Source organism: Neoarius graeffei, chromosome 24, assembly GCF_027579695.1.
Source record: "Neoarius graeffei isolate fNeoGra1 chromosome 24, fNeoGra1.pri, whole genome shotgun sequence".
NCBI lineage: Eukaryota > Metazoa > Chordata > Actinopteri > Siluriformes > Ariidae > Neoarius > Neoarius graeffei.
In genome coordinates, this window is record NC_083592.1 from 55,513,114 (window position 1) to 55,538,192 (window position 25,079).

General features: G+C 40.0%; 1 protein-coding gene across 1 annotated transcript in view; it reads left to right on the forward strand.

Moving 5' to 3' along the window:
* Positions 1-11,788: 11,788 nt before the first annotated feature.
* Positions 11,789-25,079, forward strand: part of LOC132872586 (zinc finger protein 213-like) — a 94,620-nt gene continuing 81,329 nt past the window's right edge. Inside the window, exon 1 of the mRNA XM_060907496.1 lies at positions 11,789-12,080. The gene's annotated coding sequence lies outside the window, so the exon portion shown is untranslated. The remainder of the gene's footprint in view (positions 12,081-25,079) is intronic.

Genomic DNA, 25,079 nt, shown 5'->3' on the forward strand with positions numbered 1-25,079 from the left:
CTGATAAAACCTCAGGATTAAATATTCAACACACTCAACAGCTGAACTTTTCCTTTTTGAAAAACACTTTTTTTATTTCCAGTTTTAACGGATAATAAATTGAGTCTGATCTCAGTCTGCGTGTCCGAATGCTTGCGTAGATGTCTGATGATAAATACAGGACTGATCTGATGACTGATTGTAAGTGTCGATGTGAGAGAAATCAGTGGAAATGAATATTTTTATTTTTAAAAAAGAAATTGTTTGAATAAGTGCTGTGACTGTATTTACAGTGAGCTGATGGATTTAAATAAATAAATATATATATACAGTCTTATACTTGCAGTTCATTACAATTACACAAGTAGAGAGGATTGAAATTCATAACATATATGAAATATAAAGAATTCATGAAAAAAATATTTTCTACTACAAGCAAGTTTGCCGCCACATGACATTTTACAGGCTTATATTTCAAACAGTGGAATTCTTCTTCTTCTTCTAAAACATTTATACATTCTTTTATATATATATATTTTAAAATTATACAATACACCGAATGTTACTCATGCCACATTGTGCAAATGCAATATTTGGAATCGATAAAGTTAAATTGTATTTAGTTATATTTTTGAATTAACACCATTTTAATTTTCAATTTCTTAAATTTAATATTATGTCTTATATACAACCTCCTTGATATAATGATATGATATATATTTGATATTTATCTATTATATGTTTGTTTTTTTAATGTTTAATTTAGATCTTTTATTAGTTTGAATGGATTTGTTCCAAGTTTTTGACTCATTGCGCATATTGACAATAAATAAAGTCACGATTGATGACTGAAGAATTATTTCTCATCACAAAACAGAAAATAGTTGGCTGGAAAAATATTTTCAGCTCCTTTTACATCAACAATCAACAACAAAAATGTTTAAAGAAACATTATCTGTTATAATAATAATAATAATAATAATAATAATAATAATAATAATAATAATAATAATAATAATAATAATGTTGCTCTACAAAGGTATTGTTTAAAAAAATCAAAGCTTTTTGTCATTTTGCTTTTTAAGAACATGTTTCTTCATGACTCTGTAATTGAAGTAATTTAAGTTAACTGACTGTAGAAAGGTTAGTTGTGAAAACAGAATGATGGATGTTGAGCTTTAAAAAAAAGTTTCTTGCTGTAGAAAAATGATAAATGTGACCATCACGTTGTTGAGTTTGTCTGAAAGTCCAGATGGCTGTAAAACACGTTTCATTAAGCAGAACTTCTCACTGTGGAATGTCCTGAAAGCACAGATGAGGGAAAGAAAAGAAAAGAAAAGAAAAGAGAAGAGAAGAGAAGAAAGGAAAGAGTCAGCTCTGTTCTCTGTTCTCTGTTCTGTGTTCTCTCCCATGCTGTTTTGTTTTAAAGCTGGGAAAAAGCTTTTAGCTTTTGAAACGTATCCTTTCCCTATCGGAGCAGAAGCCCCGAACCCATCATCACCTGGGCCTCTGCTGCACTCTGATTGGTCCGATCCTGAATAGCTGGCATTCCTGCCCCAGAAAAAGCCATGATATGGAAGCAGGGCTGCGCTGATCCCTCAAATTAATTAAGGCCTTTTTTTGCGTCTGCTCTGTAATACATCCTGAGCCTGCTATTAAACACAAGCGCAGAAGCTCAGCACATTATAAATCCATCAGGGGCTCGGCTTTCTTCTGCTGGATCCAGGTTCAGGAGTCAAAACATGTTTTAAAGTTGAGTCACTGTCCTCAAAACCTCATGAAGCTGGGACTGGAGTCACATTGCTCATCTCACGTTCGGCTGGTCCTCAGAAGGAGAGAAGATCTAAACAAAAACTGGAGCAACGAAAGAAAAACTAAACCAGCCCAAAAAATATTTCCTTTTGTTATCGAGGTCAGGGTTAAGTGTTAAATTTAATTGTCACATGTCATAAATCGGCATAATTATCATTAATAATGCATAATTATTTCTGTGAAACTTCTTGACAATGACAGGATAATAAATGTTTGTTTGGTTTATCAGGAAACCTTTAGAGGAAAATGCCTTCGACTCAGACGGGGCAGGGTGGGGCGGGGAGGGGTGGGGTCATGATGCTGATATCATATTGATACTAGGATTAATAATTAGTAAGATATCTGAGACATGTTGTGATATCTTTGTACAGGCTTTTAGTACTCGAGTTCGACTCGTGCCCTAATTTTAAAGACTCGTGACTTGACTTGGACTTGAGCACTGATGACTCGGACTTGGACTCGGACTCGTGCATTCATTAACTGCATTCGGACTCGTAAATTGGAGATGAGGACTTGGGTTTTTTCTTTATTTTTTGTAATATGCCATAATAATTTGGCATATTTATATTTACATTTACAGGGCGGCACGGTGGTGTAGTGGTTAGCACTGTCGCCTCACAGCAAGAAGGTCTGGGTTCAAGCCCCGTGGCCGGCGAGGGCCTTTCTGTGTGGAGTTTGTATGTTCTCTCCGTGTCCGTGTGGGTTTCCTCCGGGTGCTCCGGTTTCCCCCACAGTCCAAAGACATGCAGGTTAGGTTAACTGGTGACTCTAAATTGAGCGTAGGTGTGAATGTGAGTGTGAATGGTTGTCTGTGTCTATGTGTCAGCCCTGTGATGACCTGGCGACTTGTCCAGGGTGTACCCCGCCTTTCACCCGTAGTCAGCTGGGATAGGCTCCAGCTTGCCTGTGACCCTGTAGAACAGGATAAAGCGGCTAGAGATAATGAGATGAGATATTTACATTTACATTAATTTTTATACTAATTTCGTGCAAGAGAATGCACATGCACCTGCTCATACGTCATGTTCAGGAACAAACTAACGTTAATGGCGCTAAAATGCCTAGAGAGACGCCCCTAGGATTGTCCGCTTTGCTTATACACACTTCTCGTGCAGTGGGAAACAATGCACCGCTATGTGTTCCATATGTAGAAGAACTATTGAGGAGACGACGGGGACAACCTCGAACTTCCATCGTCATTTGGTAAGACTCCACCCAGAGAAGGAAGTGATATTCATTATAATATATTCATTGTTCTGTTGATAGTGGGTGGGGCTTGCTGAGTGATGAACTAGCTAGTGTTAACCCTCTATCATGTTATTTGCCCTGTTGATAGTGGGCGGGGCTTGCTGAGCGATAAACAAGCTTTTTATCTGTAGCCTGTTAACCAAAATGGGACAGTCGAGCAGGAACGTTAGTACAACACAGTAGCAGAGACGCTTTCACATAAAGGTAGCAACAGCCACCGTCACATGGTGCAGTTGGAGTCTTGTTCTCAGAATCAAAATTTTCTTACTGACTCGGACTTGAACACTGGGGACTCGAGACTGGATTCGGACTCGAGATTTAGTGACTCGACTACAACACTGTCTTTGTGCAAGGATTAAAATATTCATAAACTCTGATTGGAAGCAGTTTATTAGATGTCAGGATTTGGAGGGTTTAGAAATAGAAAATGGACATCAGATGAGAACTACGAGTATTAGCATCAAATTCAGAATTTGTGCTGAGAAAGGAAGTGATTTGGTTCTAAGAATTCGGCTGTTTTTAGCTCTGTGACGTTTTGCGTGTGTGTTTATAGATGGGAATATGTTCTAGAAAAAATCCAGAATTTTATTTTTCCACCAATGAGCTGAGTAGTATATCATAATACATATCGTGTATCGAAGAAAAGTATCTTGATATGATATTTCTGTGATAGCACATGATGCACCAAATCATGCAGATACAAATCAAGAGCTTCAGTTAATGTTCACAATGTTCAAACACCTGAACGGGAAAAATTGTGATCTCACAGTGTGACATTCTTTCACTGTGGTATGGGTGTTGTTTTGAGCCAGATGAGTATTTTTGGTTTGAGTATTTCAGAAACTGCTGATCTCCTTCCTGGGGTTTTCACACACAACAGTCTCTAGAGTTTACACAGAATGGTGCGGAAAACAAAAAACACTGAGTGAGTGAGTGAGCGACAGTTCTGTGGGTGGAAACAAACACCTTGTTGATAAGAGAGGGTCAGAGGGAAATGGACAGATTCAAGGTGGTTTGAGCTTTTTTTCAGGAAGGATATAGTAACTCACATAATCACTCTTTACAACCATGGTGAGCAGAAAAGCATCTCAGCATGCAACAGAAAACAGAAGAACACATTGGGTTCCACTCTTGCAGCCAAAATCAGGGATCTTAGAATCAAAAACACGTTTCTATTAAAGTGGCCACTGAGTGTAGTGTATGCACACAGTATCTCCAGGACGTCCTTGCCCTCGTTTCGACTTGTCTCTTTCCTTCCCTCCTGAAATTTAGGGATTCATCAAAATGGACGTCTCAAATAAAACACCAGAATGAGTTGGTGTTTCAGTTCCTCGACTTCAGCACATATATATATATATATATATATATATATATATATATATATATATATATATATATATATATATATAAAAACAAACAAACAAAAAAACCCCATAAACCCTGCTCCTTATTACATTTCACTTACATTATTTTTCAAAAACACCAGATAAATGAGCCGTCTTGTGAATTAAAAAAAAAAAAGTCCCAACATTGGCATGTCTGTGCTCGCCGGCGTTCCCTTGCCTTTCCTCCATAAAGGGAAACTGTTAACTTTTCACCACGTTAGTTAACACACCCGCTGTGGGACGGACTCGGCAGCGAGGTGGTCTTCCACAGGAAATGGCTCACTTGTTTCATTTCTCGACCCCGTCTTCCCCCCTTCATCCTCCCCCCACATACATGCCCTCTGGATGGTCAAACTGCACCCCGGGCTCTGAAACGCCAACGTTCTCTTTATTAGAACAGAAAAGCACGACACGGGCTGTGAGGAAAAATTATTTACAGTTGTGTGTTGTGTTTAGTTTCCCATCATCCTCTGGTTGTGTCGTGATAAAGAAGGGGAAGTTTAGCAGATGGGTGGATGAAGTTTAGCGGATGGGTGGATGATGGGAAGTCCATCCTCAGATGCCAGCAAGCTTTTTAAAGCACTGACCCGATCAGCTATAAACGGTTACGTGTGGGCACACGGATGCACGCCATGATTGTGTCTGGGGTCATGATCAGTTTTTCACTCTGTCTTGTAGCATCATTCTGGTTTCCAACATCAAGCCCAGGTGCATTCTGGGAAAAGACAAGACTTGTTAATTCCTACACACTTCGCATTCTGATCATGTGAGAAATTTTGATGAATTTGATTGAATGAAATCAGTGTGTTTGCCTGATTTTCCTGATTTAACATGAAAGAATCTGTAAGAAAACATAAACTCCACTGACTCCACCCCTAACCACGCCCCTAACACTATTTTGAATCATTGTAACCGTTCAAATGGACTTGGTAGCTCAGCTGTTTTTAGCTCAATTATAAGCTAGCGTCTTTCCTGATGGTCAACACGGCCTTAAAAAAAATAAAATAAACAATATTAATAATTTAGAGGAGTTTAGTTAAGTTGTGTAGCTGAGTAATCAACTCAATATTCAATTTAATTTACTGATCTTTTCTCAAAACTTGTGTACATTATAATTCATAAGAATTTAGGTAAGTTAGTTAGTTAGCACTGGGGGTGGGGCAACACTGTTGAATTCTCCCTTCTGATTGGTCAGCACTGTTACAATAAAATTGCAAATGTTTTCTGTGTGTGTATACGTTCCTCTGAGAAACACTGAGTGTGTGTGTGTGTGTGCGTGTGCGTGCACACGCACACACAGTTGGTTAATTACAGGCCCTGATTGGACAACTGTAGACAGACTTGGACTCCACCATTCAGCGAAGGACGTGGGGGGAAGTGAAGGTGGATGACTTCCACACCAAAGTTGACCTTCAGACATTAAAACTGAACACAGCAACGTCCACCACATCCCAAACGTCCGCCATTTGTCTTCATATTTCAGACTCATGACTGCATGACTGAGACATGTTTGCTTCTTTAGCTATAAGGTTAACGTAGCTAACACACACACACACACACACACACACACACACACACACACACACACACACACACACACACACGGAGTTTATGTAAAGTATTTGTACACAGAGTTTAAAAACAGAACATGGAAATAAACTCGCACCAAGATGACGTTCAGCGTGTGATCGCGGTAATCTGTGTTCTGAGATTCGGTTTTCAGAATTCTGAGTGACGGCAGTTTGTAGCTCTACGGCGTTCTTGCGTGTATATTTATAGGTGACTGTGTTTCCTCAAAGGTAGCTACGACTCCACAAACTGCTAGCTATTAGCGTCCTTTACTTGTTAGCTACATTAGCCTTGGGTGCAAAGCTTCAAATGCTGAACATGTTGTGAGTGATGTGGATCATTTTCTGTACTATTTCTGTCCCGGAGTAAAACCTGTCCTGCTGTTTACTTTTCTGATGCTAACGACAATTTAAATATAATGTGACACATGCGTAAGCTCGATGGAATTTCACTCGACTGCACCAGCAAGTGATGCAACACACCAGGTGTGTGTGTGTGTGTGTGTGTGAAACCATGTATAAAACCACATGCATTGCTGAACATGGAAGGCATGAATCTTATCAAGGTACATCTTATACCCAGCTTGAAAAAACAGAAGTTAAAAAAAATAAAAGATAAAAAATTTCCATGATGTAAAAGTCTAAATGTAAAAACAGGAACATTTTTAAGGTCAAAACTGTAAAAAAAAAAAAAAAAAAAGCTTGATTGCAAAGAGAGTGAATTTAAGAAATGACGGTACTTTGTACTTTCGTTCAGAACACCAAAATAATGTTTTAATATGAATAAATATCTAACATTCCCTTAATAAATAACTTTATGTAAGTAAATTAAAAGTAGATATGTAACATTTAGCTAATGTTCCATGTTAAATAAACAAATAGATGGTTTGTTTTTAATTATAAAATTTATTATGATAAATTAGCATATTCAACTTTAAAGTTGTTACATAAATGTAAAAAAAGTATAATTTTTGAAAGTTAATTATTTGCTGATACACACAGTCAGTATTGTATATTAATTAAATAATATGTGCACAAATATTATATTATAATAACTATAATTATAATGTATAATTATAATAATTTATAATAATTATATAAATGATCTATATTATATTTTACATTATATAATTTATAATAATATTATCTGTAAATTTTTGAAAACATTTAGAAAATCAAAATGTGTTATAATAAACTTGTGTTTTTAAAAAAATAAAAATAAAAAACTGAATTTATAAATGCTTTAATATAAAAGCTGTCCAAATATTGATACGAGTACAAGTTGCAATATTTTAAAAATTATTTTAAGATACACTCACTGTCCACTTTATTAGGAACACCCCTACATCCACCTGTTTTCTGCAGTTCTCTAATCAGCCAATCAGGAGCTTCAGTTAATGTTCAAACATCAGAACGGGAAACACTGTGATCTCAAAGTGAAGTGTGACTTTCTTTCACTGTGGTATGGGTGTTGGTTTGAGCCAGATGAGTATTTTTGGTTTGATTATTTCAGAAACTGCTGATCTCCCTCCTGGGGTTTTCACACACAACAGTCTCTAGAGTTTACACAGAATGGTGCGAAAAACAAAAAAACACGTAGTGAGTGAATGACAGTTCTGTGGGTGGAAACAAACGTCTTGTTGATGAGAGAATCAACATTTTAGAATCAAGTCCTGCCTTTCCTTTGAGGCCAGAAAGACGCTTGTTGTTTCTGCCACTTTTATGTCTGTGTTGGATGATGGAGATGTGATCTATATGCATGCGTCTTCTCAGAGTTGACATGCTCTTGATACAGTTTACCATGGAGCACTAAGGTTCATCACAAATTTCACAACTCTGACTCATCATTGTTTGTCATATGCTCGTGTTGATTGGTCGGCTGTGTCCACATGTAGACTTAAAGGAGAACTGAAGTCATTTTTAAACCTGTTTTATTTCTTAATTAACGTGTTATTCAGTTACGTTTTCAGTTTTGGTAACATTCTATTGTGACTCATATTGGCAACTAATTGCAATTAAATATTATACTTATCAGCCTAGTCGGTTTTTAGCTGTGTTGAATTTAGTTCGTTTGGTCCACGGCAGGGGCGGCACGGTGGCGTAGTGGTTAGCACTGTCGCCTCACAGCAAGAAGGTCCGGGTTCGAGCCCCGTGGCTGGCGAGGGCCTTTCTGTGCGGAGTTTGCATGTTCTCCCCGTGTCCGCGTGGGTTTCCTCCGGGTGCTCCGGTTTCCCCCACAGTCCAAAGACATGCAGGTTAGGTTAACTGGTGACTCTAAATTGAGCGTAGGTGTGAATGTGAGTGTGAATGGTTGTCTGTGTCTATGTGTCAGCCCTGTGATGACCTGGAGACTTGTCCAGGGTGTACCCCGCCTTTCGCCCGTAGTCAGCTGGGATAGGCTCCAGCTTGCCTGCGACCCTGTAGAACAGGATAAAGTGGCTAGAGATAATGAGATGAGATGAGAATGGTCTACGGCAGGCGTCGCTTATCCGCGTAATCTTCACGAGACTTGTGCGAGACTTCGAAACGTGACGTGTCAGCCAGGTGTCCGTGCCGCCATTTTGAAAACTGTTTTCCAAATGAAATATTGCACAAAAATGAGTTTAAATGACGATTACTGCCTACTTTTTTCAAACTTTCCTGATTGCTATCAAAACAAACAAAACTTCCGGCTTGATTACATCAGCATTCGAAAGAGGGCACGCGCGTCTTTTGACAACGTTGGCAGATGTTGGTCACTTTGATTTCCGCTGTACGTTTTACTTCCGTCCTACGATGTCTCGCACAAGTCTCAACGAATCTTGTTTACAGCCGTTGCTTTGACATATGGACTGATATATTACAGAGCATATTTCAAACACTCATAACTTGCTATAGCAGCGACAAAATAGCGATCAAAAATGCATTCCGATATTTAATAAAATGAGAAATAGAATTTTGATCATAAAAAAGTTTGCCTTCAGTTCTCTAAACATTGGCATGTTCTTGTTTATAAGTGTATTTTAGATCTGCTCCCATCGTATCTTCATGCGTACATTTATCAAATAAGTGTGGGCAGGTACAGTCTTCATTTGCAGGATCTGTTCTTACTTTCTGTTCCAAAGTCCATACTGAACTGGGAAAAAAGGCATTTAAATGTTTTTGTGCCCTCTGCTTGGAACCAATTACACATTGACCTGAAACTTAAGGAGCTGGTCTCACTGCATGTATTTAAAGCGATTTTCAGTGATTGCGGACAGAAACATCCAGCTATAGATGTTTTGCCTGACTTTCTGGGATAGTGATTTTAATGAACTTTTGTTGATTATTTTAAAATGATCTATTCATTGATGTCTATTCATTACTTTATTCTGTAAATTATTGAACACTGTGTGTACGGATGCACTGTATGTATGTACTGGCTCGATGTTTTGTTAACTGTGCTGCTGTCTGTCTCGGCCAGGACGCTCTTGTAAAAGAGATTTTTCATCTCAATGAGTCTTTCCTGATTAAATAAAGGTTAAATAAATAAAAAAGAGAGGTCAGAGGAAAATGGACAGATTCAAGGTGGTTCGAGCTTTTTTGCCAGGAAGGATATAGTAACTCATATAATCACTCTTTTCAACCGTGGTGAGCAGAAAAGCATCTCAGCATGCAACAGAAAAACACATTGGGTTCCACTCCTGCAGCCAAGAACAGGGATCTTACCCTAGGCTGACACTTGCACGACTTTTGGCCACGATTTTGTCGTTGCAAGTCGTGCCATTTTGGGGCACGGACTGGGAGGCTCCTGCACTGTTCACGACTAGTTCATGCATAGTTCACGACGAGTTCACGAATGCGTGCCTGTCCACATTCACAAACTGGCACGACGAGTTCACGCATAGTTTGCACACAGTTTATGCACTTCCCGCGTTGGCACGACGAGTTTGCGCAATTCGGACGGTGTCGTGCCAACTTGGGCACGCCTGTGTCATGCACAACCTCATCCTCATCAGATACCCACACGCAATTTCAGAAGTGGACCGCGAAGATCCGGACACACATGATCTGATCCCTGGTGGATGGAGGACTGACCGACACCTGCAGGGGATGCTGCCTCTAACCGGCCATCATACCCAGAAGGATGCAAAGGATCAGCGAGATTACCTGTCACATTACTACATGTCCCCTGCTGGTGCTGTCCCTTGGCAAGAAAGAATGGTAGTAGCTTCATGAGCTGCATCCACAGTTGTTCCACTTTTGAAATAAAAGAAATGAAACTCCCCCCCCCAAAAAAAGTCATGAAGGAATAGAAAATAAAAGACATTAAAGAAAAAAGCAAGAAAAAAAATTGCGAATGGCGAGAAGTGTCCGGGAAGCCCTATATATGCCCCCGCACCGACGCGAGCGCCACTGTCGCGCAGTAGTCGTGAACTGCTCGTGAACTGCTCGTGAACTCGTCGTGAACTGCTCGTGCCATGCGCAAACTGTTCGTGAAGTGCGTAAACTAGTCGTGAACTGCTTGTGCCATCAATGCGTGACCGTGTCAGTGGGAAGGCACGGCCACGCTGCGACGCGCACCAGTTCGTGAACATGTCGTGAACTACTCGTGAACTCGATGTGAGCTGTTCGTGAACTATTCGTGGCAGTTCGTGACAGTCGTGGCATGGCGCGCACTTCCACGCACTGGCACGCATCCTCCCGCATCGTCCCGACGAGTTCATGACGAGATCACGAACAGTTTGCGCATAGTTCACGACCCGGTCGCGAAATTTTGTCGTGACCAAAATTTTGAACATTTCAAAATTCTCGTCCCGACATGGCACGCAGTCACGACGGGTTTACGCACACTTCACGCCAGTTTACGACTAGTTTGCGCACTGGCACGACTCGAGTCGTGCCAATGCGTGCCACGGAATCGTGCAAGTGTCAGCGTAGCCTTAGAATCAACATGTTCCTATTAAAGTGGCCGGTGAGAGTGTGTTCATCTCATCTCATCTCATCTCATTATCTGTAGTCGCTTTATCCTGTTCTACAGGGTCGCAGGCAAGCTGGAGCCTATCCCAGCTGACTACGGGCGAAAGGCGGGGTACACCCTGGACAAGTCGCCAGGTCATCACAGGGCTGACACATAGACACAGACAACCATTCACACTCACATTCACACCTACGCTCAATTTAGAGTCACCAGTTAACCTAACCTGCATGTCTTTGGACTGTGGGGGAAACCGGAGCACCCGGAGGAAACTCACGCGGACACGGGGAGAACATGCAAACTCCGCACAGAAAGGCCCTCGCCGGCCATGGGGCTCGAACCCAGGACCTTCTTGCTGTGAGGCGACAGCGCTAACCACTACACCACTGTGCCGCCCGAGTGTGTTCATGTCAGTGTAATTTTACATCTACTTAATGTTTGTTTTATTTATTTATATCAGTATGAATGTAATATTTTGGAAAATACACTAATTCAGTGAATGTTTCATGCCTTTTCTTGCTGAATAACAGATCTGTGTCTGGAGTTAAATTTATTAAAATCTCATTCTGAACTCATTTAAAGTGAATTTTTAGCATTCCTGCTGTACACGGGTTCTGTGCCCTTCTGCTCCACACCGTGTTTCTGAAACTTTCTCAGGAGAAAATGTGACACTTTTTATTTTTTCTTGTCAGCCGGTTTGTGATTTGTGTCAACGTGCTATTTGTTTTGTCTCGCTCTGACTTCTCTCTCTCTCTCTCTCTCTCTCTCTCTCTCTCTTTTTCTCTCTCTCAGCACCTTCTGCACCCGTCCTCATTTTGAAATATGGACCAAATCCTCCCATGTGACCGAAGAGAAGCGAAAACATGGTGTTGAGGGACAGAAAAGTGACAAATGAAAGCAAGAAAGAAAAGAGAATGAGAAAAACAAAGAAGTCAGTGAGAGAGAGAGACGGAAAACGACAACGTTTGGGTCTCGTTTGTGGTCTGTAATGATATTTATCAGGACGTGTTCCTGCTCGTGTCTTATGTTGCGTCGTGAGACGGATTTTTTTTTTTTTTGTGGAGCAGATAACAGGAAGGTGTTTTATTGCTCAACACATCAATAATCCGTTCCTGCTGAATGCTGAGTGATCTACGATGTGTGGTGGTGAAGGTAATCTCATAAAACTGGCACGTGTCACGCTGCATCTACAAACATTTTTGCATCTGAATTGATTGAAGTTTCTGGCTGGCAGAAAGAACGTCTGTTTCACGTCTGTGATGTCACATTTATCGCCAAAGATACTCGAATTTTTACCCAATTCCAAAAAAAAAGGGATTACCCAAGATAGTTACCGAGTCGTACCTATCAATAATGATGGATTAGCGACTAGTTTACTTAGTTACTACAGTACCTAGCTAGTAAGCATTACGTGAAAAGTTTAAGAAGAAAACAAACAAGTTAATACTCATTCGTTAATGTGATAATGATTCAATCTAAATCCAGCACCTGTAATCTAAACAAACACCCCTGAAAAAACAGCCACTAATTTAGCTAACAGCTAACGCTACGTCTCTAAGTCATTATCTCAGCTATACAGTTCACTTGTTCACAAATAAAATTAATACAGATGTTTGTTTCGATGTATAAAGCTTGATAAAGTGAGACTGCTGTTTACTGACTCACCATACAACAGATTTCCTTTTTCTATTGCTGGGTTTCAGTCACGTGACTTTTCTTAGCAGTTTTACCGGAAGTGAAATAGCTGGTGGTCTAAACGGCTGCCGTAGTGCAAAAAACTAGTGATAACTTACCAGAGTATGCTCGTAATCTAGAAGCCACTGCTCACTTTAGATATATTCAGAAGATTGCTATGTGCAATGGAATCGACCCGACAGTCTGGGAAAGAAGGATTTGTCATATGATCTCGAAAACTACCATTCAGTCGAGTTCCCCGACATCTCGAACTATCTGGTGTTGCAGACGTCCTTCTACACCGCAAAACAGATGAAAGCGTGGAAGAGTATGGAGGCTTACAACGGTTTTGTATGTGGCTGGGTAAAGAACCTTGGTATCAAGGTGCTGCCGAATGAATCCTGTATTGTTTTTGCCCGTGTAAGCAGTGGTCGAGTTGTAAAATCAAACCAGGGGGGATGGTGAAATTTTTAGTCGCGTGTCGACCCATCGGTCGGTCCGTCGGTGGGAAACTGGTTTGCTTTTAGGAGGGTTTGCACACAACATAGGTCTGTGGACCTATGTTCATTTACCAGACATACAGTATTTTGTGCTGATAAAGTGTGTAGACCCTTTTTATTGTTGTAAAAAACATAATACACTGGTATTTTACTGTAAAACATGCACAGTGTGGATGTCATGTGTCATATTTAGTCAGTCTCCTGGCTGACATACCGACCACATTCTCCATATTAGGGTGAAATGCAGATGACAAATTTGAAGTGTAACTTCATAGTCATGGTAGGCTCCTTTTAAATCGTTTGGTAAATAATTTATTAAACAAAAATGAACGATCCTCTCTGGCTAAGATGTCTGCCAGTTTTCTGGAAGTCCTCTCATAGGGATTTCATCCCAAAGTGCGTAGAAACATATCTGTGACGAATCTCAGATATGTTTGGGATGAAATCCCTATGAGAGGACTTCCAGAAAACTGGCAGACATCTTAGCCAGAGAGGATCGTTCATTTTTGTCAACCTGGAATGACCATCATTGAACAGAGGTGGGTGTCTATGACATCTTTTATCAGCCACCTACAATGCAGCCATCAGCATTCTGATTCGGATTCTATGATGATCCATGAGATGATAAATACTGGATGCTCCCTATTAGTCAGACAGAACTGAGGAAGCCTTTCGGATGAGAGGCGAAACGTTTTCAAGAATCTTCAAGCAAGTCCAGTTGCTCTCTTCAACCAACCACAGATTACTATGTACCTGGATGACTGAGATTCGTCACAGATATGTGACTGATATTCGTAACTCTTGACTTACCTCCTGAAATGTTTTTTCTTGCGATCTTAAATCCAAACTTGCTTAGGTCTTGCTGTCCACTCCGCTTGGCCATGATGCTGCAATCCGCTGCTGTCACTGACGCCGAATGAAATAAAAAATAACGGAACCCCAACTGAATGTCACCTCCTCAAATGCTTCGCTTGCGCGTGCCCTCTCTCGCGGTAGCTTATTGTATGCTCAGTTTCAGCAAAGCTACGTGGAATGGCATTTCTAATTCCAATGTTAAATAGAAGTAATGTCCACATTTATTGATAAAATTGCTCAAGGGAAGGGAGGGGGGATGCCCGTTTTAGAGGGGGGATGATTTTGACCATTTTTTATTCCAGGGGGGATGGGATCCCCCCTCAACTCGAGTACAGCATGTAAGTATGTGGGTTTTTTTTAAAGCTTTTCGTTCACGTCTTTACAACGAAGGGCAAACAAACAACAGTTGGTTTGATTCTCACTTGTGTTGGCTCTTATCTCTCAGGTAAATCATTCACAAAGATCATCAGAAACCCCTTTAAAGACCTGGATCTTAGTTAAACCAGATGGAGAAGAAGTGATCACGGCGCATTGTAACTGTACGGCTGGGGAAGAATTTTGTTGCGACCTTCATGCATATGGACTTTGTGAGGCGTAAACAAAGAAACAGCTGGGAACTTTAGCGCTTCGTGACTAGAAAAAAGTACCGTAAAGTAACAAGCAAGAAACGTACTTGGAAAACACTAAGGACGTAGCTGAGAGGGAAATACAAAGCTTTCACCAAGTGATCACTGCAAACTCGAGCATGCTTCAACTCGGCTCCCTTCAATTTCAGTGAGAGGTTCAAAAGCCACCTTTCTCAACGTCTTTTTGTGAAATCCTGTGTTCATTCACCCTTTTTTATTAGCTCAAGGGGAGCCCTGAAGAAACTTTTATCAGTTTCACGATTTGATCGATTCGAACAACACAAGCGTAAGGCATTTTTCATGCAAACAAATGCTTTGTCAACTGAGCTTTAGCCCGCCAGCTAAAGTTTTGAATAATTGATGAGGCAGATGTGATGTCATGCGAAACCCAGCAGTAGTGCAGAGTGGCTGAAGACAACTCGTCTCGTGAAGATCGCACGGATAAGTGACGCCTGCCGTGGACCAAACGAACTAAATTCAACATGGCTAAAAACCGAATAGGCCGATAAGTATAATATTTAATTGCAATTAGGTGCCAATACGAGTCATGATATAAGATTACTAAAACTGAAAACATAATTGAATAACACGTTAATTAAGAAATAAAGCAAGTTTAAAAATGACCTCAGTTCACCTGTCTGTCTTAACTTTAGGGTGTTGTGACTGCATCTTTCTTAGACTGTATTTAGGTTTCTTAATTTGTAGAAGCAACAAGTACAATGGGTGTTTGTTCATCACTTTCAGTTTATTAGCTCATCTGGCCAACAGGTGATGAGTTTATGCCATCATGTGTCATCCATCATCCGTCTGTCTGGCGTTGTCCACATTTCATGAAAATCGCTACTTCTCTCTCAATTCTTCACTGATTTTTATTCTTTTTGGCAGGAAGGTAGGTCTGCCTGGGGTGCATATATATATATATATATATATATATATATATATATATATATATATATATATATATATATATATATATATATCTTCTACCCAGATTTGCATAACTGCAATTAACAATGAAGATATGGCGCAATTAATCAATCCCTAATGAGCAGTTTCCACACAAATTGCTTCTTCTCTCTCAATTCTTCACCGATTTTATTTCTTTCTGGCATGAAGGTAGGGGTACCTAGGGTGCATATAACTGCTACCCAGATTTGCTTCATTACAATTATTAATGAAGTTATGGGCTAATTAAGCCTTAATGCCTTCAGCAGTTTAACAAAAATCACTTCTTTTTGGTCAATTCCTTGCCATTTTGGATTCTTTCTGGCAAATAGGTTGGTATTCCAGGGTGGATATCGCTTCTATATATCGCTTATATATAGTGTATATGTAGGCAGATCAGACGCTCGCTGGCCGTGCTGTGAAAATTGTCCATGCAGACTCTCATCTAAGTTTCCAAATCTGTCATTGCTTAACTCTTGTATATTTTCTATTCTGAACACTATCATTCATTAAAAATCTTATAATCTCTGCTTTCCAAAGAAATGTATCTGGTTAAGATCTGTTCAGTACTTTGGGAGTAACAGCAGGTTGAAGTCAGTACAACAGAGTAAAAACTCTGCTCGCGGGACATCGGGAAACTGCCGGTGCTTTTCTTTTTCGAGTCACGGGAAAGTGCCCAGTCTCTCTCTCTCTCTCTTTTCTGATCGGTTTCCCACTGGATTACTCGTCAGTATCAATCAGATCACTTTCATAGATATGTTCTCTCGCTCTCACTGTTTCTGATGAAGGATTCGGTAAAATTTTCCGTCTACTAGTTTTGATGTTCTGATTCACGGGAGACTTTGAAGTGAGTTTTCATAGCTTTACCTGCTTATTTTTTCAAATCAAACTGATTCATGTAAATAAATAACTGTTTTAGAATATAACTGGAGTTGTTTTGATGAAAAATATTGAGCTCTTAGTGGACAGAATGAGATTTAAAAAAACCAGAAGTCAGAAACATGAGTGTCAATTTCAGTTGAGTTAATGGAATTGTTTATTGGATGTGGCTCAGACAGTTTTTTTGAGGTTCTCCTTGAAAGCTGTGAATATTAATCGAAATAATCATTTATATTCTTTCATATAAAACACAAGTCGACCCTACTGAGAAATACAAAGGCTTACAGGGCACAAAGAGGGGATTAGAAATAATCTTTCATTCATTTTTTATTTTGATTTTATAATTAACATTGATTTCTCCTTCTTTGTGATGTATAAATGAGAGTTAAGATCAGCTTTATATCGCACAAATAAAGCCGTTTGGTGAAACTTTGAAGAACAGAGTGAACCGATTTAACATTTTAACATAATTAGCATAATTATTACTAATTAAATACCAATTTGCATAATTTATTTTGACTAATTTTTTAAACTTTGTATTCAGTATACAACCATCTATGTGCTGCCAATTTCAATCCAAGCAATTTGGATTTAATTTTAATTTTCACCTGATATGCCGTGTATATAGCTTGCAACATTTATTGCGCATTAAGGTGTCCCACTTTAGATCGTTCCTTCTGGACTAGATGTGGCCGGAGTGAGATACGCCATCACTGATGGGCTCGCTGAAGACGTTCCTGTCTTGTTTTTCGAACGGCACACATATATCTGTTCTCACTTTCGCTTGTAGCACCTGTCCAAAATATTTTGAACAATGGTGAGTTCTGGTTCTGCAGCCCCATAAACTGGAAGACCACAAGATATATTATATTCATATGAAAACAAACATCAAATTAGTGACGTCGCCATAGTAACCAATAGTAACTTCAGCGTTGCTACTGGTGGTGTGAATGCAACAAACAAACACAACCCCTCTTGAAGGTATGGTGCTCCCCAGTGGGTAGTTCATCTTATAAGTCCTTCGAACTGTTTGGTCTGAAAGTGTCTCATGATACCTCAAGAATCCTAAAGGTTCTAGATCTGACCTTAACATAAGAGAATGAAGGTTTTGTTGTTAGTTTGTTATATGGTTCCTCTTTGTTTGTTGTTCGTTCACTCAGATAGCAACATTGCTTTGTTTCAAATCTGTCTCGTTACTATTCTTAGGAACACGCTCGCCGTCTGGAGGATTTCCTGAACGTGAATGGCAACCCCCACCTCACGAGTGTTATAAGACCCGAGAACTGGAGAGCAAACTCATACTTTTTTAGCTGTTTGGTCGCAGCCCTTTGGTTCAAGGTTGTGTTTATGGTGAGTTTATGGGGCGGTGAGCATCTGAGAGCGGCCATCGGTCTGACGCTGTATCGGGTGTCCCATCACACACACACACACACACACACACACACACACACACACACACACACACACACACACACACACACACACCACTCGAGGGTCCTTCAACTTCACACACACCTTAGATGTCATGGCGACCTGGGTGGCAGAGTAGTTAGCAAGGATTTACATCAAACCACACACACACACACACACACACACACACACACACACACACACACACACACTTAGGCCGTCTCGAGCTAAACCATGCAGCCAAGATACACAGTCTTACATTTGCATTAAAAATATATGATCAAATTTAACACACACACACACGTTCGTCACTGCTTTGAAGGCGTTTCACAGAATGTTTACTGATGCAAATTAGCCAGCGCTCAGCGGTGTGTCTGCAGATCATCCAGCTCAGAGAGGAATGTGTGTGTCGTGTTGTGTTTTCTTTCTTCTCCTCCTCTCTCTCCTTCCTGCGCTACTTCTTTTATTTTTACACCTCCATCTTTCTCTCTCTCCCTCTCTCTCTCTCACTGGTCCTGACTCAAAGCTAACCATGTGGTCATCATCACAATCCAACATTTACATTCCACTTGCTCCTTTATTAAAATTAAAATTAAGAAAAACACACACACACACACACACACACACACACACACACACACACACACACACACAGAGCAACTGCTGTCATAAAAGCACAAATTATTTTCTTTGTTTTTCCCCACATCGTAATTGTTCCCCTTAAGGCCAAACTAAATGTTAACAGATATGAATATGTTCACACTGCAACGATCAGCAATTCAGTTTAATGACTCTATATGGGGCGTGTCACCACAACACGACTCCAGTGTCACTAAACTTCATTGCGAGATACTGTAGTGATTTGAAACACACACACACGCACACACTCACACCAGCCACTTTAATAGGAACATGTTGGTTCTAAGATCCCTGTTCTTGGCTGCAGGAGTGGAACCCAATGTGTTCTTCTGTTTTCTGTTGCATGCTGAGATGCTTTTCTGCTCACCGCGGTTGTACAGAGTGATTATATGAGTTACTATATCCTTCCTGGCAAAAAAGCTCAAACCACCTCGAATCTGTCCATATCCCTCTGCCCTCTCTTATCAACAAGGCGTTTGTTTCCACCCACAGAACTGTCGCTCACTCACTCACTCAGTGTTTTTTGTTTTTCGCACCATTCTGTGTAAACTTTAGAGACTGTTGTGTGTGAAAACCCCAGGAAGGAGATCAGCAGTTTCTGAAATAATCAAACCAAAAATACTCATCTGGCTCAAACCAACACCCATACCACAGTGAAAGAAAGAAAGTCACACTTCACTGTGAGATCACAATTTTCCCCGTTCTGGTGTTTGAACATTGTGAACATTAACTGAAGCTCTTGATTTGTATCTGTGTGATTTGATGCATCGTGCTGCTGTCGAGGGATCGGCGGATTAGAGAACTGCATCAAACAAAACAGCAGGTGGATGGGTGAGGGGTGTTCCTAATAAAGTGGCCAGTGAGTGTATGATTTTACTAATATTTCCCATAAACACATTTCTAGTCTAATAATCTGTCATTTATCCATCACGAAAATGTTCTACTGCATATTCTAAAAATGACTTTATAGTTTTTCTCCAAACTTGATTTCCTGTTAAGATGATGAGACCTGAAACATTTTCGCTGATTCCTCTCGATCGGCTGCATGAAATTTAACAAATGGCCCTTTATTTTACAGATCATTAACTTTAGATTGAAAATATCCAACTTTTTTTTTTAAAACAAAAAGGCTTTTTTTTGATCAACTGGACTCACGTCCTGTGTCTGAAATCGCTCCCTACTCACTATATAGTGAGGACGCCATTTTGTAGTGCTGTCTAAAACCTTAGTGAGGATTATTTACACCTTATATAGTGCACTTAAAGTATCCCACAATGCATCACGAAAAGTAGTGTACAACCGATGGTCACTAACCAAAGCAATATATCCCATCATGCATTGAAAGAAATCAAATTAAAAGTCTCAAATGTGATTTAATAAAAGGCGGCGGCAAAGAAGAAAGTATTCAGCCTTGATTTAAAAGAACTGAAAGCTGCAGGGACTTTGTATTGATTAATGTGGGAAATGCGCTCAGTATAATATGGATTTATCACAAAAACACATGCGTGTATTTATTATTTTGAAAACAAACCAGCCCACTGATCTGGCACGTTTTAATGGTGCGACAATGATGTAAATCCCAGCACAACGGAGTAGTGTCCGAAAGCGTTTTTTCATTTTACCAATGAGCTCACTGTATAGTCCTCTATATAGTAATTCCCTATATAGGGAGTAGGGAGTAGTGAACGAGTGAGCGATTTCAGACACAGGGACTCACTTTGAGGTGACACATTTCAGAAAATGTCCTGATCTTTGACAGATTTCAGCATGTACAGGATTACAAAAAATAATGTTAAATGCTTCTAAAACTTTTTTTGGTCATACATAAGTAGTCTAAATCAAAACAACAACAACAACAACAACAACAACCCAAATCCAATTCATATATTTGTTTCACATTTTTCATACACAGGATGCAAAAAGTGTTTTGACAATTTGGCACAGAATACAAACCAAGAACAACAACAACAACAAAAAAAAGATTTAATAATGGTAATAATAATTAAATAAAATGAAATAAAATAGTAATGAATAGATCACACAGTAAAATTTTTTTGCTTTGCTTTTAAAACAGTGTCAGTTCTTTGCTTGAAGGAGTTTGTTAAAGTTCTCTATGTAATAAACGAGACTGTTAATAATGGCGTATCTCACTCTGGCTCCGTTTAGTCCAGAAATGATCTAAAGTGGGTCAATAAATGTAGCAAGCTCTATACACTATATACCAGCAATATATAGAAGCGATATACACTCTAGGAATATCTACCTATTTACCAGAAAGAATCCAAAATGGTGAGGAATTGACTAAAAAGAAGTGATTTTTGTTGAACTGCTGAAGGCATTAAGGCTTAATTAGTCCATAACTTCATTAATAATTGTAATGAAGCAAATCTGGGTAGAAGTTATATGCACCCGAGGTTCCCCTACCTTCATGCCAGAAAGAATCAAAATCAGTGAAGTATTGAGGGAGAAGAAACGATTTGTGTGGAAACTGCTCATTAGGGATCGATTAATTACTCCATATCTTCATTATTAATTGCAATTATGCAAATTTGGGTAGAAGATTTATATATATATATATATATATGCAACCCAGGCAGACCTACTTTCCTGCCAAAAAGAATAAAAATCAGTGAAGAATTGAGAGAGAAGAAGCGATTTTCATGAAATGTGGATGACAGATGATGGACAGACGGATGACGGACGACACATGATGGCGTAAACTCATCACCTGTTGGCCGGATGAGCTAATGATAAATCATGATGCAGGCTTGCTGTGAAAGGAAAATAATCAGTCATGGTATTTTATCTGTTCATAATGGCGTGTAATATTGTGTAAGGTCCGCTGTTGTTATTTACATACTACGACAAAAAGCCACAGCTTGTTTTTCATGTTACCGATAAAACAGAAAGTGTAAACTTGTCTGTCCTGATAACAGTTCCAGATTTACCTCTGACTCTTACAAACCACTGACATTGGAGACTCCTTCCAGGGAGGTTCTGAGAGTTCTAAGGGTTCGGAGGGTTCTTTGATTAATTCAGGGTTAGCTTCCTAAAAGGTTCTAGAAAGCCTTTCTTTTAGGGGTGTATATATTTAAAAAAAACCCCAACCCTTTCAGGATTCCTGACAGAGAGGCAACTGGAGAACGCGTAAAGACAGTAAATGTTCTCTTTCTTCTTTCTATCCCTCTTTATGGGCGGAGCTTGGCGTGTGCGAGGCGTCGCGTTGCCTCAAATTCAACTCTTTGATTCAGCAGCTTTGGAGATTATTCATTCGTCTCCAAGCGGAAGACAAACAGACCTCCCTGAGTGTGTACGGGAATGCTCTGTACATGCATGTGTGTGTGTGTGAGTGTGTGTGTGCCCAACCCGTACCAGCTGTGGTGCGGCATGGACATATGGTGGCCTGTGTTCAGAGTTACGAGTGTTCACACGTGTTTGCGAGACCGTGTGTCCGACTGCAACTCACCCGACTACAACACATGAAGTCATGAAAGTTTATTTATAGAGAGCAGCAGAGACGAGGGATTAAACACACAATCAGTCTCACATGCACCTCGGGGCTTAGACCTCGACTTATGAGTGTTCTTACGAGCGCAGCGTGAACGTTCTCACAAAAAAGCCTTTGTATAAGATTTATAAAGCATTACAAAGGAACACTTGAGCGTACTTGCTCTCGATAAAGACGGACCGATCGAACCTTTACAGCATGTGACTGAATTCTGGATTCTGATTGGTCAGATTTATTCTTGATAAAAGCTGAACAGCTCTGATAGAAGTGCATGCAGCTAGCTGGTTTATATTCACATGCTTGTTCGTTCGTTATCATTTCCAGCGTTTCTTAAACATCACTTCTGAAAAAACACCTCATATGAGCGTGAGCGTAAAAATTATTATTTTTTGCAGTATTTGAGAGGTTTTTTTCTGAAATACATGTTGTGGTATTTTTTTTTTTTGGTCGCTGCAGTTAGCGAACAGGCTAACACCCAGACGACACAATGTGGACGTATTTCATGATTAATAAAACAATTCACTGCAATCAAAGAAAAATAGGTGGCAAACAATGTTCTGGGAACATCTCAAGAGAACGAACTACAGCACGACTAACCCGATCAAACATCTGAAACATAAAACTAGCATGAGGAGTCAGGATCATGAGCAAAAAATGCTGGCTAAGAAAGAACAAAAAACCTACACTTGATCAGAAGTGAAACGAACATCTCTTATATTACGGTACGTTGTTGTTATTGACGACAACGAGCTACTCGATTTGAGCTCACGAATGTAGCCAGATAATGGGCTTCATTGACTTTTTGGTCTAATTTGGTTCTAATCCCACTATGAAAACACTCAACATGAAGGGCACCGGATCAAATCCCAGCGCCGACCTTCTGCTTTCCCTGTTCATGATCCCTACTGTGAATAAATAAGGGTTCTTTAATGAACTCTCAGGGTGTGTTGTGATACAGTAGGGGATGGCAGAACCTCAGGGGGGAACAGGAAGATGGAGATGTTGACCCAGAGCAACAGGGGGCACTCTGAGGAGGAAACTACCCCTGAGGGGGTGTATGTATGTATGGATGGATGGATAGATAGATGAGAGGAGAAAGTAGGAAAAATCTTTGCAGATTGATGACTTTCTGACGGGGTCAGGAACAGGACGTGTCCCGTGTGTTTGTAGAAATGGCTTGAGGTCATTCTGGGCTGTCTTGATTTTTTTTTTTCAGGACTAATATGAGTCAGCTTTTTTTTTTCTGATAATGATACTGACATGAGGAACCTACATATCATTCAGGAACGTCATGGAATATTTTACTGTTTATGTTTCTGTAGTTTAAACAGTGAGCAGGAAAAACGCAGACACACACACATACAGACGTGTGTGTGTATGTGTTAATGCATTGACACTACTAGCGTCATTCTTTATAATGTTAGTGAGTTGATTTTAACTGAAGCGCACTTGTTTATAATGTATCGCTAGCTATGTGAGCTTGAATCGACTCAGAGAAGTGCAGCAGTTTTGTATCACTTCGGAAAATCGCTTCTGTACGTTTTCATTTTCGGTGCGTGACAATCCCTCGTTAATCGTGAAATACGTCTCAATCGCTGTCATTTTGTGTTTCTGTTCATTAGTGTAATGACGCACACGAGACGTCATTAATTGATTGGTGTTTTTGTATCTCTAGTTGAAACTGGCACTGATGATAAAGGTGACGTTTTCTGACAAACTTGCTGTTGATTGCTTCCATTTCTTTGTGTCAGTCCAGGTGTGTGTGTGTGTGTGTGTGTGTGTGTGTGTGTGTGCGTGCGCGTGTGTGTGCGTGTGTGTGTGTTAAGCAGCCTGAAGGGATAAATTCTTTCTCTATAACCCAGTGCCTATCCTTCAGTTCTCTGCATCTCCTTCAGTCCCATTTTTACATTTTTACATATCTACAGAGAGAGAGAGACAGACAGAGAGACAGACAGACAGAGAAACAGAGAGACAGAGTGACAGACAGAGAGAGAGACAGAGAGAGAGACAGAGAGAGACAGACAGAGAGACAGAGAGAGAGGCAGAGAGAGACAGACAGAGACAAAGAGAGAGAGAGAGAGAGACAGTGAGAGAGAGAGAGAAGAGAGAGAGAGACCCTAGCTCTTAAATGGTTCTCTGTAGAACCGTATCTTTATGTACGTACCGTAGAACCTCTAAAGTTTCCCTCAAACCCCTTTTCAGCCAGCAGGGAATGGGTTCTTGAACTGGTTCCGTTCAGGATTCTCTGAACCCACATTTGAGCCCATGTTCTAACCAGTTTTGATCAGAACCATTGTAATCAAGGCTGTGTCATGAACGGAGGGCGTGGCACAATTCACAACGGGAGTAAACAGGAGGAGCTAGATCGCGGTGTGCATTGATTCCCTCCGAGCTTTTGTTCTGTTATTGCAGATATTTGTTTTCGATCCATTTTTTCCAAAGATGTTTCCTTTCCCGTTGTGTTCTCCATCACTGCGCTCTGCTTCCTGTCCAAACTAGAGACACACCCACTGATGTCATCATGGCTTACGCTGGAAAAACAAGCTATATTTTGTTCCAGCTGGGAACTGAGTTTTCAAGCTCCAAACCAAATCATTTGTGGTTGAAATGCTTTGAACAATTCAAAATTTGGTGCACAAACTAAAATTTGGTGGAACAGGGGTATCAGAGGAACAACCAAAGAACCCTTAAGAGTTCAGAAGTTCCTTGAAGTTTTAAAAGTATATCATCTACATCGTTCCTTGGAGGTACATTCTTCAAAAAATTATTTTTATTTATTTATTTTTTGTTAATTTAAATGTTCTTCTATTGTCCATCCCAATCTTTGTAGAACCATTCCAGGGTCCCTCAGAGGAACAACTGGAGAACCCTGAAGGATTCAAAAGGGCCTCTAACTCACATTCTCCATCTCAAGGTACACATTGTATGGTTTCTCTCGAGGTTTCTTCCTCATGTTGTCTGAGGGAGTTTTTCCTTGCCACCGTCGCCACAGGCGTGCTCATTGGGGATAGATTAGGGATAAAATTAGCTCATGTTTTAAGTCGTTCAAATTCTGTAAAGCTGCTTTGCGACAATGTTTATTGTTAAAAGCGCTTTACAAATAAACTTGACTTGA